The sequence below is a fragment of the Cryptomeria japonica genome, chromosome 9 (assembly GCF_030272615.1).
Source record: "Cryptomeria japonica chromosome 9, Sugi_1.0, whole genome shotgun sequence".
In the NCBI taxonomy this organism is placed as follows: domain Eukaryota; kingdom Viridiplantae; phylum Streptophyta; class Pinopsida; order Cupressales; family Cupressaceae; genus Cryptomeria; species Cryptomeria japonica.
The window spans coordinates 708,232,149-708,247,824 of NC_081413.1; the positions used below are offsets into that span (position 1 = coordinate 708,232,149).

General features: G+C 37.2%; 2 pseudogenes; both read left to right on the forward strand.

Moving 5' to 3' along the window:
- The first annotated feature begins 908 nt into the window (after nucleotides 1–908).
- On the forward strand, nucleotides 909–12,644 carry LOC131073840 (DNA-directed RNA polymerase subunit beta-like; annotated as a pseudogene).
- A 5-nt stretch (nucleotides 12,645–12,649) lies between these two features.
- Nucleotides 12,650–15,476, forward strand: LOC131073839 (DNA-directed RNA polymerase subunit beta'-like; annotated as a pseudogene).
- Nucleotides 15,477–15,676: the final 200 nt, after the last annotated feature.

Genomic DNA, 15,676 nt, shown 5'->3' on the forward strand with positions numbered 1-15,676 from the left:
CGAATCCCTCTCTTTATAAAAAAGAATAATATTATTATTTATTCTTGATATTAATGGAACTAATAAGGATAGTGCAAATTGGAAATCCTCTACCTTCCTATTCCGAAAGGATGAGTCGATAGTAGAGACTTCTCAAAATTGTTTCTTGGAACTAGTTACTCTCAACTACATATAGGAGCAGACATTAACGATAAAATTGAATTTTATCCACTCTATTAACAATAGAGCCTAAAGCTACACAAGTTGTCTCCAAAAGACATGGAGCACAAATGGAGACTTTTAGATTCCTTTAACTTTGTTTACGCTACCAAGGCGACACCCAGATTTGAATTGGAGATCGAGGATTTGCAGTCCCCTACCTTACCACTTGGCTATATCGCCATCCCCAGATTTAGTTTAGATCTCTTGTTTTTCCTAAAGGAAAAGATATTTTCCTTTATCACTTGGATATGTTATGTAGGGTATTTCACTTCACGTATCCTTTTTTATCACTCGGATATGTCGTATAACCAATTTATAGTTCCCAGGTCTAATAGGGGGATTTTTACTTTCCAATAGGAAAAAGAGGTTGGTTTTCGTGAAATGGAACCTATAATTTCTAATATAGGTTAGGGGTTTAGAGTTAGTTCCTCCCTTTAGTATAGGATAGGGATTTAGAGTACCCATTAATTATAGTATATTAAATCACATTTGTCAATAACTAGACGATTAACAACTACAGAAAAATCCCCATCATATCTTTATGAAAAGATAATAGAAAAGGACCTCTTCTTTTTCTTCTATTTTTGGGATATAGTGAACAAAATATACATGTCAATTTTTTGTCGAATTTATTTGTATAGATCAATGAGGAATAAATATCGAAATATACAATATACTCTATATATACATAGAATAGGAAACATTCAATGCGATTAGATGAAAATAAAGGAATATTTACAATTCCCGAATTTGGTAAAATACAACTTGATTAAGAAAACTAAAACTCGTGAAAAGATAAAGAACTGGATGATTTTATATCTGGGAGATATTCCTTTAATGAATTCTAAAGGAACTTTTGTAATAAATGGAAATTACAGAGTCGTGGTCAATCAAATATCAAGAAGTCCAGGTATTTATTACACTTGGGAATGAAAACCGTCGGGAAACATTATCTATATTGGCACAATAATTTCAGATTGGGGAGGAAGATCAAGATTAGAGATCAAGAAAAAAACAAAAAAGATATGGATTCGTGTAAGCAGAAAAAAAAAAATTATGTGTTGCTTTTCTTATTGGCTGTGTCTAAATTCCAAAGATATTTTCAACTATAAGAATATCTTAGCATTTTTCAAGTACTCGGAGGAGTATTATACATATTTCTATTGGTATGGCAGGAAGGAAGAAGCCATCTTGGAACTTTATAAAGAGCTCTACATAAGTGACGAGATAGAAAAAGAAAATTGTGAGTTTTCCGATATATATGAAAAAGTAAGAGCATTTTTTCGAATGAAATGTGCATTAGGAAAGAATGGTCGACGAAATCCGAATAAAAAACTAAGTCTTGATATACCCGAGAATGAAATTTTTTCATTACCGCACGATGTATTGGCTGTTGTGGATTACCTCATCAAAGTGCGATTTGGAACGAGTACACCCAATGATATAGATCACCTACAAAATCGATATATTCGTTCTATAGTAGATTTATTACAAGAGCAGTTACGATTCACCCTAATTGATTTCAGAGAAGCAATTGAAAACACTATATTATCTGCATCAACCAATCCTAAAAAGAGAATAACTAATAAATTGGAAACGTTAATTCCATTAACGGAGACTTTTCAAGATTTTTTTGGTTTACACCCTTTATCACAATTTTTGGATCAAACTAATCCATTGGCAGAAATAGTTCATAGTCGAAAAGTGAGCTCTTTGGGCCCTGGAGGATTGACAAGTCGAATGTCTACTTTTCATACACGGGATATTCATCCTAGTCATTATGGACGTATTTGTCCGATTACGACATCCGAAGGAATAAATGTTGGGCTTATTGGATTGTTATCTATTTATGCAACGCTTGGTCATTATGGCTCTTTACAAAGTCCATTCTATAGGCTATCTGAGAGATCGAACGAAGAACAAATGGTTTATCTATTACCGGGAGAAGATGAATACTATCGGATAGCTATAGGAAATTCTCTGGCATTAAATCAAGGGGTTCTAGAGGAACAATTTACTCCAGCTCGATTTCAACAAGAATTTTTATTTTTTGCATGGGACCAAATTCATTTCAGAAGTATTTTTCCTTCCCAATATTTTTCCGTTGGAGTTTGCCTTATTCCTTTTATTGAGCATAATGATGCGAATCGTGCTTTAATGGGTTCTAATATGCAGCATAAAGCAGTTCCACTTGTTCAACCTGAGAAGTGTATTGTCGGAATTGGATTGGAGGGTCAAGCAGCTCTAGATTCAGGAAGTGTAGCTATAGCTAAGCAAGGGGGAAAAATAAAGTATATTGATGGTGAAAATATCACCATAACTTCATCTGTTGCTCGAAACAATATAGAAATAGAATTGATTCTATATCAACGTTCTAATAGCGATACTTGTATGCATCAAAAACCCCAAGTTCGCCAAGGGGAGTATGTAAAGAGGGGACAAATTATAGCAGACAGTGCAGCTACAGCAGGGGGAGAATTTTCTTTGGGAAAAAACATCTTAGTGGCCTATATGCCATGGGAAGGATACAATTTTGAAGATGCAATACTTATTAGTGAACGTCTGGTATATCAAGACAATTTTACTTCTTTCCAGATCGTAAGATACGAAATTGGAGTTTATTTTACGAACTAGGGCCCTGAAGTAATAACTAGAGAAATACCTCATTTAGATGATTGCTTACTTCGTCATCTGGACGAAAACGGCCTTGTAATGATAGGATCTTGGATAGAAACAGGTGATGTATCAGTAGGTAAATTGATACTGGAAGCAGAAGAAGACTCACTATTAAATACTCCAGAAGGAAAACTATTACAAGCTTTATTTGATATTAAGGCACCTACTGAAAAAGAAAATTGTTTTAGAGTCCCTAAAGGTGTAAAAGGTCGAGTTATCGATGTGAGATGCTTTCAGGAGTTCGAGGGAGACGATTATCTCGGTGATATTGTAGAAAAAGTTCATGTATATATTTTACAAAAACGTAAAATACAAGTAGGCGATAAAGTAGCTGGAAGGCATGGTAATAAAGGTATTATTTCAAAAAATTTGCCCAGGGAAGATATGCCTTATTTACAGAATGGAACACCAGTGGACATGGTATTAAATCCATTAGGGGTACCTTCACGAATGAATGTAGGACAGATCTTTGAATGTTTGCTTGGTTTAGCAGGAAAACTAATGAACAAACATTACAGACCAGCAACTTTTGACGAAAGGTATGAGCGAGAAGCTTCTAGAAAACTAGTCTTCTCTGAGCTTTATAAAGCTAGCGAGCAAACAGCTAATCCATGGGTATTTGAACCTGGTCATCCTAGAAAACATAGATTAATTGATGGAAGAACAGGAAAGGTATTTGAACAACCTGTTACAATAGGAATAGCTTATATATCGAAATTGTGCCATCAAGTTGATGACAAAATTCATGCACGTTCCAGTGGACCTTATACACTAGTTACACAACAACCTCTCAAATGAAAATCCCACCGAGGAGGGCAACGAGTAGGAGAAATGGAAGTTTGGGCTTTACAAGGTTTTGGCGTTGCTTATATCTTACACGAGATGCTTACTTTAAAATTTGACCATATGGATACTCGTGAAAAAATATTTGGTGCCATTTTCAACGGAGAACCAATGCCTAAACCTAGCACTCCTACAAAATCTTTCCGACTGCTCAGTAGAGAACTACGTGTAGCGTCGTAAATTGTACGCACTTGCTAGGGTGGTACAATTTCACACCTAGTTTAGCACCCGCCTTGGCGCATTTAGCATTTTGCATTGCATTTCCCCTTTAGCACTTAATTAATTAAATTAATTAGGTCTAAGGTCCTATTTCATCATCTTCCACATCATAAAGTGGGCCCTTTCATTAAAGTGTGCCCCTTTCATTTTATTCCTCCAATACATCATTTAATCAAAAACCCTAATTAGGTCCTATTTTGAACTTGGGGGTCTTGATTTCGGGGGTCAAAACATCTCGAAATCACCTGTAACTTCGAGATTCTCTCTAAAATCATCATATCCGACGGCCCTGAAAATTTGGTGAAAAGTTGTCGGGACCATGGCGCCCGGAGTGCACACGGTCCCGAATATTTTTCCCAAAATTTTAAGAGCGCAATCCAATCATAAAATAAAGCTTAACCCCAAGAAATTGGCGGGAGATTCAATCTCTAGGTCGGCCAAAAGTTGAAATTAAAACCTAGGGTTTCATATATAAGAGCTCTCTTTCTTCATTTGAAAGGATCCAGAATTTTGGTTTTCAGGGGCCTTCTATGCAGCGAAAGAGTAGATCTTTGGAGACTTCAACAACATTCAACATCCATCCATCAAGCATTCATCAATTTCATTCATCCATTTAGGGCTTTGAAGACATTGAAGAGCAATAGGGGATTACCGACTGAAGATTGGCTTGTACCCCTTCCTTGGGGTTGGGTATGATTTCATGTTGTTTTCATGTCTTTGCATAAGCCTCATTGTATCATTTGTATTCATGCTTTAGATCACTTTGCATCTTGATTTGGAGCATTTACATTATCATTTACAAGCAATTAGGGTTTACTTTCTAGGTTGCTCTAGTTTGCTTACTTGCATTTTAGGATCTTGCACACACACAAGGTCTGCACACACAACTTTTACTATACAACTTGGCTATTCGTGGAGGTGGAAATCACCAAAGCGGGGGTTTGACTAACGCAAAACCCTATATAGCCGCCCACCATACCTTTTCAGATATAAGTGCAGGTTTCGGGATTCGGACGACGCCGCAAGTTGTAGATCCGACGGAAGCGGACCGAGACAGAACTTCACACCAAATTCCAACCCAGAAAGCTAGGACAGGGGCGTGGGGCGCCCTGGTCCTGCCAGGACAGGGGCGTGGGGCGCCCTGGTCCTGCCAGGACAGGGGCGCTGGGCTCCCTGGTCCCTGGGACAGGGGTGCTGGGCACCCTGGTCCTTGTCCATTTCAGTGAATTTTAGCAGTTTCAAAGGTAGCAGCTTCAGTATTTCAGGCTTCCGGCTTCAGCGGCAGATCTTGCAGAATCAAATCCATTCAAGGTACACATTTACATTTCTCCTCTTATCCTTACAATTGTTCATCATTAAATCTCAATTCTACAATCTTGTGCTCAAAGTTACTAGTTCATACTTACACTTTAGGGTCAATAGTTGAACTTGCATCATTCTATCTATCATTTGCAACAAAGGAATAGAAATCCTAATAGGTAGCCCGTGGCTCTCTCTTCCACAAAAAGAAGTAGGCAATTGTGTGATACCTCTAGGCTCTTTCGTATTCCACAAGTGTGTGATTGAAAGTGAGATTAGGGCATGTTTGCTTAGTGTCACTTTTTCCCCCACACATTTTTGGTGAACCCGACGTGAATTCCAATCTTCTCTAATTCTGATTTATGTTTTCAAATTTGAGTGTTTATGCTATTTCAAATTCAAATTTGTATTTACAAGTTTTAAATTCTTGCAAGATTCAAAAATTTAGAGGAAATTTTTGCTAAAACCCTAATTTTTCAATTCAAAGTTGAACTTGTGGATAGCTTAATTGGGATCAATAATTTCAAATCTGATTTAGGAACTCATTTGAATCATAAATTTCATTTTCTAAATCTACATTCTAAGTGCTTGCATTGGTTAAAATTAAACATTTCCTTCTATTTTGCATGTGTTATCATTTGAAAGAGGAAAATTGTTGTCATGATGCATTCATTTCATAGATGTGATAATGGGTTAGCTTCCCTTGTTTCAATTTTTCCTTCTCCTAAAGAACCTCCCCCCATCTATAACAACATTTTAGTGTCTAAAAGAGTTGCTTCCAATCCCTTTGAGACTCTCCCATGCTCTAAGGATGAAGACTTTAAGAGTGATCTTGACAATTCTCCTAAAATGTGCCCTTCCTATTTAGCTATCCTAGAGGAAGAGAATGATATCATAAACACCTTTCTTAATGTTACTTCATCTTCCCTACATGATGCCTCTCTAAGTGAAAAGGTATTGATGGACATTGACTTATTTTATCCTAAAGTTGGTCCTTCCAATGGGGGCATGTTAGTGCAGCAAGAGGTTATGAACACTTCTTTCAAAGATCTCCTTCCTAAGCATGAATCTTTGGAGAAATATGTTCATGTTCCTCCTAAAAAACACTCCCTTCATGAGGATCCTTTTGTGCAAGAAGATGACATTATCCCTACATTTCCTAGTGATGGCATTTCCTTTTCCAACAAAATTCCCACTAGAGATGATGAATTAATGATAAATGCTTACCCTTCTCCTAAAGTTTGTCTTACCCATAAGCATCCCTTAGAGAAAGAAGATGAAATAATAAGCAATTTCCTTAATTCTCTCTCCCCTAAAGATCATATTGAACATATTTTGAGGAAAGAGGATGAGTTTAACACATCTATTGATGCTCTCCCTCCTAAGGATGAGGAATTAATAAACAATGTTATCTCCTCTCCCGAAATTGACAGTACTTCAAACATTCCTTTCAACAACCTCACTATTTGGGATGAACCATTAGAAGAAGGTGTAGACTATTCTATACCCCATGAGAGAACCCTAGCCAAAGGGGATGAAATCAAGATTGAAAACTCCCTTGATAGTTTCTCACCTTCCTTGAATCTCAATTATTCTCCCTCTAAAAATAAAGCATCTCCCTCTCCTCAACTTGGTTCTACTCATAAGGAAACCCTAGTTCAAAGCAAGATGGTTAACATCTCTTTCAAAGATCTCCCTCTCAAAAGTGAGACTTTAGAGAGTAATGTTGATCCTTCTCCTAGAGAGTTTATTCCCCATGTAGATCCTTTGATGATAGAGGATGATATGACCTTTCCTAGTATTACTCTTCCTACTGGAACATCAATGCCTACCCCTTGTCTCTCTCCTAAAATTGATTTAATCTGTGATAAGATCTTAGTGCAAGAGAAGACTATCAATAATTCTTCCAACACTTTTGTTCATTCCTCTAAAACATCCTCAATCAATTTGATACATGTGAATGAAACACCTAACAAACCTCTCTTCACTGTCCAAGGTGCTTGTCCTTCTCAAAATTCTCAACCTTTAAATAAGCCTATCTTAGTGGTTCAAGGTGGTTATGCTAATGATTCTTTTTGCACTCCTAAGAAACCTATTATTACTGTGCAAGGAGGTTATTCTACTAAGAGCCCTTATGAGTATGCTAAGCAACTGACTAGAGAGAGTTATAATGCGGTTGCTCATACCTTTAACACAAGAAACAATAGGCAACCTAATCCTCCTCCAGTTATCCCAACTTCACTTCCTCAAGCTCCTCGTATTTCACAAGTTCTTGGTAAGGAATATGATCTCATAGAACAACTTAAAGCTACCCCTGCTAAGATATCCCTTTGGGATTTGATCCAAACTTCTTCCGCTCATCATGGAATGTTACAAGATGCCTTGAAAGATTTGAATGTTCCTCCACCTAATACATCTAGTAATATAGTGTCTTTGGTTAACTCTGTGATGAATCCTAAAGCTCAAATTGTGTTTACTCAAGATGAGTTGCCTACTAGTGAAATTCAACATCAATATGATCCCTTGATGATTGTGGTTATCATAAATGACACTGCTATAAGACGAACACTGGTAGATAATGGTTTTGGCCTTAATGTGTGTAGCATTAATCTATTGCATAAGATGAATGTGGATACATCCCTTATTGAGCCTGACTCTCGTCCCATTCGAGGCTTTGATAATGTGGCTAAGTCTTCATTAGGTATTATCACCTTACCCATCACAGTGGGACCTATTACTTTGCCTACTCCTATCCATGTTATGTCGGGAAATCTAACATACAACTTGTTATTAGGGAGACCTTGGATTCACAGTATGCAAGCTATCCCCTCTACATTGCATAGACAAGTTAAATTTATTTATAATAATAAGACATATACCTTGATAGGTGATACTAATTTTCAAGCTTGTTTGCAAACATCTACTTCCAATGGGAGTTTTTCTAAGCCTTCCTCTTCTAGTGATGACTCGTTAAACAAGATACCTATGGATGAATCATCACCCTCTGATAATCAAAATTCTTTGGATGAGTCTGAAGTTCCTGAAATAGATTCTTCTCAACTTGAATCTACACATGAAAAGGCTTTTGATCCTGAGAAGGTTCTCGCAGAAGACGATTGGGGATCTCTTGATTTTAATCCCACCTTTGTAGGTGAGTATAGGGTTCCTCCTAGAGAGCTTAAAGTTAAAAAGAAGGAAGAAACTAGAGATCAATCAGTCTTACCTGAACCTATGAACAATAATTTTGTGGCCGCTTCTCAAACTTCTTCTCCTCACACCTCTAATTCTGAAGAATTTGATTCTTTGTCTTATGAAAAACCACCTTCTCTTTCTGAAATGGCTAATCTTTATGGTCGTGGTTTTCATATTTTGGCTAAGAGTGGCTATAGTGGAAATGGTTGTGGCACAAATGAACAAGGAATTAAAGTTCCTTTAGAACATAACATGCATGAATATTCATTTGGACTTGGATATAATCTTTCTAAGCCCACCAAAGCATCTAAAAGACCATCTCTCAATGTGAATGCTATATTTAGTAGTGATGATGATCTCACTTCAACTAAATCATCTGCTACTTCTATCAACTCTCATTCCCCTCATAAGGAAATCTTGGCGATGAACAAATCCCTTTATGACTCCCCTCAAATTTCTAAATCCACTTATGAATCTTTATCTCCTATTCATCATAAAGTCCTTTCCTCCAGGGATAAGGCTCTAATAAATTACACTCATCTCTCTTCTAAGATTTCTCATAACTTTCCTTCTTCAATTTTTATCATTTTATACATGTTTTTGATCTCACTTATGGTTGAGCATTCAGCATGTCATATTCAAATACCTCATTCAATCTATCATGTCTTTAAATAACATTAATGGCTATTATGTTGCTCATCATTATGTGACATTGGTAGCTCATTTACTGGGGGCTCATTGTCATTCATGATGGTACAATTTCAAGTGCAATCATATTTTTGAAGCAACATAATAGCCTAATTTTTCTATGTTATCTCTTGTTCCTATAGTGTGGAAATATTGATCATCTTTTCTTTAGAATCCTCTTTTCCTAGATATGGGAGAAGATGTGTATTCTCTTTCTTATCCTACCCACTTCTTGTGAGGAGCATTTTACATACACTAATGTCTTGCTTGCATGAACTCATGTGAGTATGTAGTATATTTGCTTATGTCTAAATCTCTCCCTAGAAGATTGTGTAAGTCCTTCTCATTGTCCTTATCCTTGGGAGGCAATGATCTTTCCTTATTTTTATCTAAGGATCCACTTTTTCCTATTTCGTGGATGGTGTGAACTTTATTACTTGATGTTATTCCTTGTATGCACTTGTTGTTGTTTGTTCAAGGATTCTCTCTTACAAGAGGTGTAAGTCCTTGACTACAACCTCTTTTGCACTTGGTAAAATACATCCATAATGAATTCACTCTCCCAATTGGGTTAAAAAGAGCGTCATCCTTCATTAAGAATCACTTTCACCTCGCAAAAGAAGGAAGTATTGCATTCTTATTCTCTTCTTTGTCTTATTCTAGAAGATGTGGTATTTGTCTAAGACAATTCCTCTCGGGGATAGGTGTCTTTTGTACAAAGATCTCTTCTCCTCTAAGGATCTCCTTTACACATACTACAAGATATCCCTTTTCAACTATCTTATCCTTGCTTAAAGAGTGCAAAACTCTCTTGCTTGGATCTATGACATTGTTGCATTTTTGGGGTATCTTCTTTTGTGATGAAGGTAGGTATCCTTGTTCTACTTTGCTTATGACATAAACATTACACTTTTTGAGCAATGGGTCATTCTCGGAACCAGAGCACAGACTCTTAGAGCGAGATGTCTCCATTTTTCTTTTATGCAAGGTGATTATTCTCGGAACCAGAGCACAGACTCTTAGAGCGAGATGTCACGCTTTTGTACTATACATATACAGGTTGTAGCATACTCGGGCATAGACTCCTATGAGTTGCTTCTAACCTCCCTTACACACACATGCACGAGGTTGAGTGGAACTAGCGGCATAAGGCTAGACTTTCTCACTCTCCTCCCTTACATGGATCACCTAGACAGACTCTAGGGGCTAGTTTTCCATGTCCTTTTTCCCATGGATCACCTAGACAAGATCTAGGGGCAAGAAGTCCATGTTTTCTCTCTCACTATTCTTCTCATGGATCACCAATGTGTGTATTCATGCTTTTTTCCTTTCTTTTCTTCTCTTTGCATTTTGTTTCCATTCACATCCTTCATCTTGTGTTAGAGAACTCTCAAATCCTCACACTCTTTGTTGTGTTGGAATTGAGATTTAGTCCTCTTTCTTACCAAATGATTCTCCATTAGTTTTTGATCTCATATCAAATCTTCTTGTGAGCATTTGTCATCAATATTCTTTAACAATTCGAAGTGGTAAACATGATACCCTGTTTCAACTCACTAAAATTAGCAAGCCGAAACAGGGGGGGGCATATAGCTACCCTTGAATTTTCATCACTTTCCTTAGTAAGCATTCGGTGATTTTGTGATCTAACGTGTGTTTTGTAGGGTGCGGTTCCTAACTGTGTACAGCAGATACCGCTGGGGGCTTCGTTCGACAGACTTATGGATATATCCTTTTTCAAATAATGTTTACTTTTCTGTACTTTAGCTTGCATATGCACGTAGTGTCCATATGACTACTAAAGTGGGGGCTAAATGTAGCATCGTAAATTGTACGCACTTGCTAGGGTGGTACAATTTCACACCTAGTTTAGCACCCGCCTTGGCGCATTTAGCATTTTGCATTGCATTTCCCCTTTAGCACTTAATTAATTAAATTAATTAGGTCTAAGGTCCTATTTCATCATCTTCCACATCATAAAGTGGGCCCTTTCATTAAAGTGTGCCCCTTTCATTTTATTCCTCCAATACATCATTTAATCAAAAACCCTAATTAGGTCCTATTTTGAACTTGGGGGGCTTGATTTCGGGGGTCAAAACATCTCGAAATCACCTGTAACTTCGGGATTCTCTCTAAAATCATCATATCCAATGGCCCTGAAAATTTGGTGAAAAGTTGTCGAGACCATGGCGCCCGGAGTGCACACGGTCCCGAACATTTTTCCCGAAATTTTAGGAGCGCAATCCAATCATAAAATAAAGCTTAACCCCAAGAAATTGGCGGGAGATTCAATCTCTAGGTCGGCCAAAAGTTGAAATTAAAACCTAGGGTTTCATATATAAGAGCTCTCTTTCTTCATTTGAAAGGATCCAGAATTTTGGTTTTCAGGGGCCTTCTATGCAGCGAAAGAGCAGATCTTTGGAGACTTCAACAACATTCAACATTCATCCATCAAGCATTCATCAATTTCATTCATCCATTTAGGGCTTTGAAGACATTGAAGAGCAATAGGGGATTACCGACTGAAGATTGGCTTGTAACACTCCCTTGGGGTTGGGTATGATTTCATGTAGTTTTCATGTCTTTGCATAAGCCTCATTGTATCATTTGTATTCATGCTTTAGATCACTTTGCATCTTGATTTGGAGCATTTACATTATCATTTACAAGCAATTAGGGTTTACTTTCTAGGTTGCTCTAGTTTGCTTACTTGCATTTTAGGATCTTGCACACACACAAGGTCTGCACACACAACTTTTACTATACAACTTGGCTATTCGTGGAGGTGGAAATCACCAAAGTGGGGGTTTGATGAAGGCAAAACCCTATATAGCCGCCCACCATACCTTTTCAGATATAAGTGCAGGTTTCGGGATTCGGACGACGCCGCAAGTTGTAGATCCGACGGAAGCGGACCGAGACAGAACTTCACACCAAATTCCAACCCAGAAAGCTAGGACAGGGGCGTGGGGCGCCCTGGTCCTGCCAGGAGAGGGGCCCTGGGCGCCCTGGTCCCTGGGACAGGGGCGCTGGGCGCCCTGGTCCTTGTCCATTTCAGTGAATTTTAGCAGTTTCAGAGGTAGCAGCTTCAGTATTTCAGGCTTCCGGCTTCAGCGGCAGATCTTGCAGAATCAAATCCATTCAAGGTACACATTTACATTTCTCCTCTTATCCTTACAATTGTTCATCATTAAATCTCAATTCTACAATCTTGTGCTCAAAGTTACTAGTTCATACTTACACTTTAGGGTCAATAGTTGAACTTGCATCATTCTATCTATCATTTGCAACAAAGGAATAGAAATCCTAATAGGTAGCTCATGGCTCTCTCTTCCACAAAAAGAAGTAGCCAATTGTGTGATACCTCTAGGCTCTTTCGTATTCCACAAGTGTGTGATTGAAAGTGAGATTAGGGCATGTTTGCTTAGTGTCACTTTTTCCCCCACACACTACGATCTTTAGCTCTAGAATTGAATCATACTATTCTATCTGAGATAGACTTTCAGATAGATAAGAAGGAAGTTTGATCAAAATGAATCAAAATTTATTTTTTATGAGTGACCAGGATAAACACGAACAACTTCGAATTGGATTAGTTTCTCCCGAGCAGATTCTCGCTTGGTCTGAAAGAATATTACCTAATGGAGAAAGAGTTGGACAAGTTACTACAGAACACACTTTAGATTATAGAACTTATGAACCAGTAAGAGATGGATTATTTTGTGAAAGAATATTTGGACCTAAGAAAAGGGGAGTTTGTGCTTGTGTAAAACCTCGAATGATGGAAAATGACAAGGAAAACTACAACTCCAATTTTTGTACTCAATGTGGAGTTGAACTTGCTATTGATCCTCGAATTCGAAGATATCGAATGGGATACATTAAACTGGCATGTCCAGTTGTTCATATTTGGTATTTCAAACGACGCCCCAGTTATATCGCAGATCTATTAGATAAAACTCGTAAAGAATTAGAAGACCTAGTATACTACGATGTGTGACTTGATCACAAGCTCCGATTATACAGATCCGTAGGAACTGTCATCCTATTCAATCTAATTGGGATGTCCTTAGCTCTGACACGCCCCTCAGGAAGAGTAGTATGAAGCTCAGAATTAAAACCATCTTAAAAAGATGTTGATAAAGAGGAATCAATCTAGGGTTAATATCTTGTATATTATTAAATTGCTAATTGGACTTCGTAAAAATACTTCTTTTATTATAAATAAAAAATGGAATGAAAAAATTTGTTTCATTTTTATTATCCTTTATTTATATCTAGACCAAAAAGAAGATATGGTTATAGGAGTCTACTCATCGCACATATGCTTCAAATAGTATTGTAACCATCAAAGTAAAACAGAAACCTACATGATCGATTATAACAAGATACAGACAAGTAAATCCCTTATGAATTTCAAATGAATTGAAGGTCTTTCACAAAGAAATGTATCGTTCAAAAGGGAGGAGACTACTCACTAATTCCATATTTATGTCATAATACGAATCGTAAACCAATAATCGAATTCACTTGGAACTTGAGCAAAGAGTAACTATTTAGTTTGAATAGAGAGCAAAAAAAAAAAATTTGCATAATGATACATAATCACTTTCCATTTCGGTATAGTTACTTGAGCCGGATGAGAGGAAACTTTCATGTCCGATTCTGAGGGGGGGGAGCAGATTAGAAAAACCTATCCAAATGTTTGTATTACTAGGCCCACAGCTAAAAAGCCAACTTTATTGCGATTTCAGGGTTTACGTCCATCTAAGTATGAATCCTGGGCAGAAAAGATTGCTTATTATCTCTCTTGGGATTTTGGGCTAGTTCAAGAGCGAGAAATTGCCACTGGAGGAAAAGCTATCAGAGGACAATTAGCTGGTCTAGATCTGCAAATGATTATAGATCATTCATAAATAGAATGGAAGGAAATAGATGAGGTAATATCTATATTATTTTCGGAGCCAGAGAATCAATTTAGTAATAGAAAAATATATGCTCAATTTAAGGAGCAAAAACTTCAAAAACTTCGAAGAAGAAAGGATCTTTTGGTTAGACGGATGAGATTTGCTAAATATTTTCTTCGAACAAATGTAGAACCACAATGGATGGTTCTATGCCTATTACCAGTTCTTCCTCCCGACCTGAGGCCAATGTTTCAATTAAATGAAGGTGGAGTGATTACTTCGGATCTTAATGAACTTTATCAAACGGTTATCCATCAAAATAATAATGTTTTACAATTCATAGAAACCACTAGTGCATTTCTAATACCGGATTTATTGCCTGACCAAAAGAAATTAGTCCAACAAGCCATAGATGCACTTCTTGATAACAGTATAGGCACACAACCGGTGAGAGATAGTCACGATAGACCTTATAAATCATTCTCAGATTTCATCCAAGGTAAAGAAGGAAGATTCCGTGAAAATTTACTTGGAAAACGGGTCGATTATTCAGGTCGTTCTGTTATTGTGATAGGTCCCCTTCTCTCATTGTATCAATGTGGATTGCCCTGAGAAATCGCAATAGAGCTTTTTCAAGCATTTTTAATTCATGATCTGGTTGAACAACAGATTGCTCCCAATCTAAGAGCTGCTAAATTTTTAATTCGAGATAGGGGACCTATTATATGGAACGTACTTAAACAGATTATGCAAAAACATCCCATATTGTTAAATCGAGCACCCACCTTACACAGATTAGGAATACAAGCGTTTATACCTATTTTAATAAACGAACGTGCCATTCGGTTACACCCATTGGTTTGTGCAGGATTTAATGCGGACTTTGACAGAGATCAGATGGATGTCCACGTACCTTTATCTATGGAAGCTCAAGTAGAAGCTCGTTTACTTATGTTTTCTCATCTCAATCTTATCTCTCCAACCATAGGAGATCCTATTTGTGTACCGACTCAAGATATGCTTCTAGGACTTTATAGATCAACTCTTCAAAAAAACTAGGGTATTTATGAAAATAGGTACCATCCAAATAGCTCAAAAAAGAAGATCGTCTCGTTCGTTTTATAGCTATGATGATGCGCTTAAAGCTTATGAAGAAAAAAACAAACTGATTTAGACAGTCCTTTATGGCTCCGATGGGGGAGAGAGATAGATACCTCTATTATTAATTCAGTAAACCGAGAACTTCCTATCGAAGTTCAATATGAATGTTTAGGTACCTTCTACGAAATCTATGATCATTTTCGAATAAGAAAAGGTAGAGTGGGGGAAATACTTAATAAATACATTCGAACAACCGTTGGTCACATTCGTTTTAATCGAGAAATAGAAGAAGCTATAAAAGGCTTGTGGACTTATGATATCCGACAAGAAATGTTACTATTCAAAATTTAATGTTATTAATCTTACACTTATCTCATTGATGCAGAGATAAAGATCAAGGGAGCCTCCCAGCTTAAACCCATTGCTTAATTCTACTCCCCAAAATAAAATGGGGATATCTTATTCTTATGACACAAATATGGAGGTTGAGGATAACTGGCATTTTGATTCTCCGATGAATAAAAATGATGTAAAGATCCAAAAGTATTTGG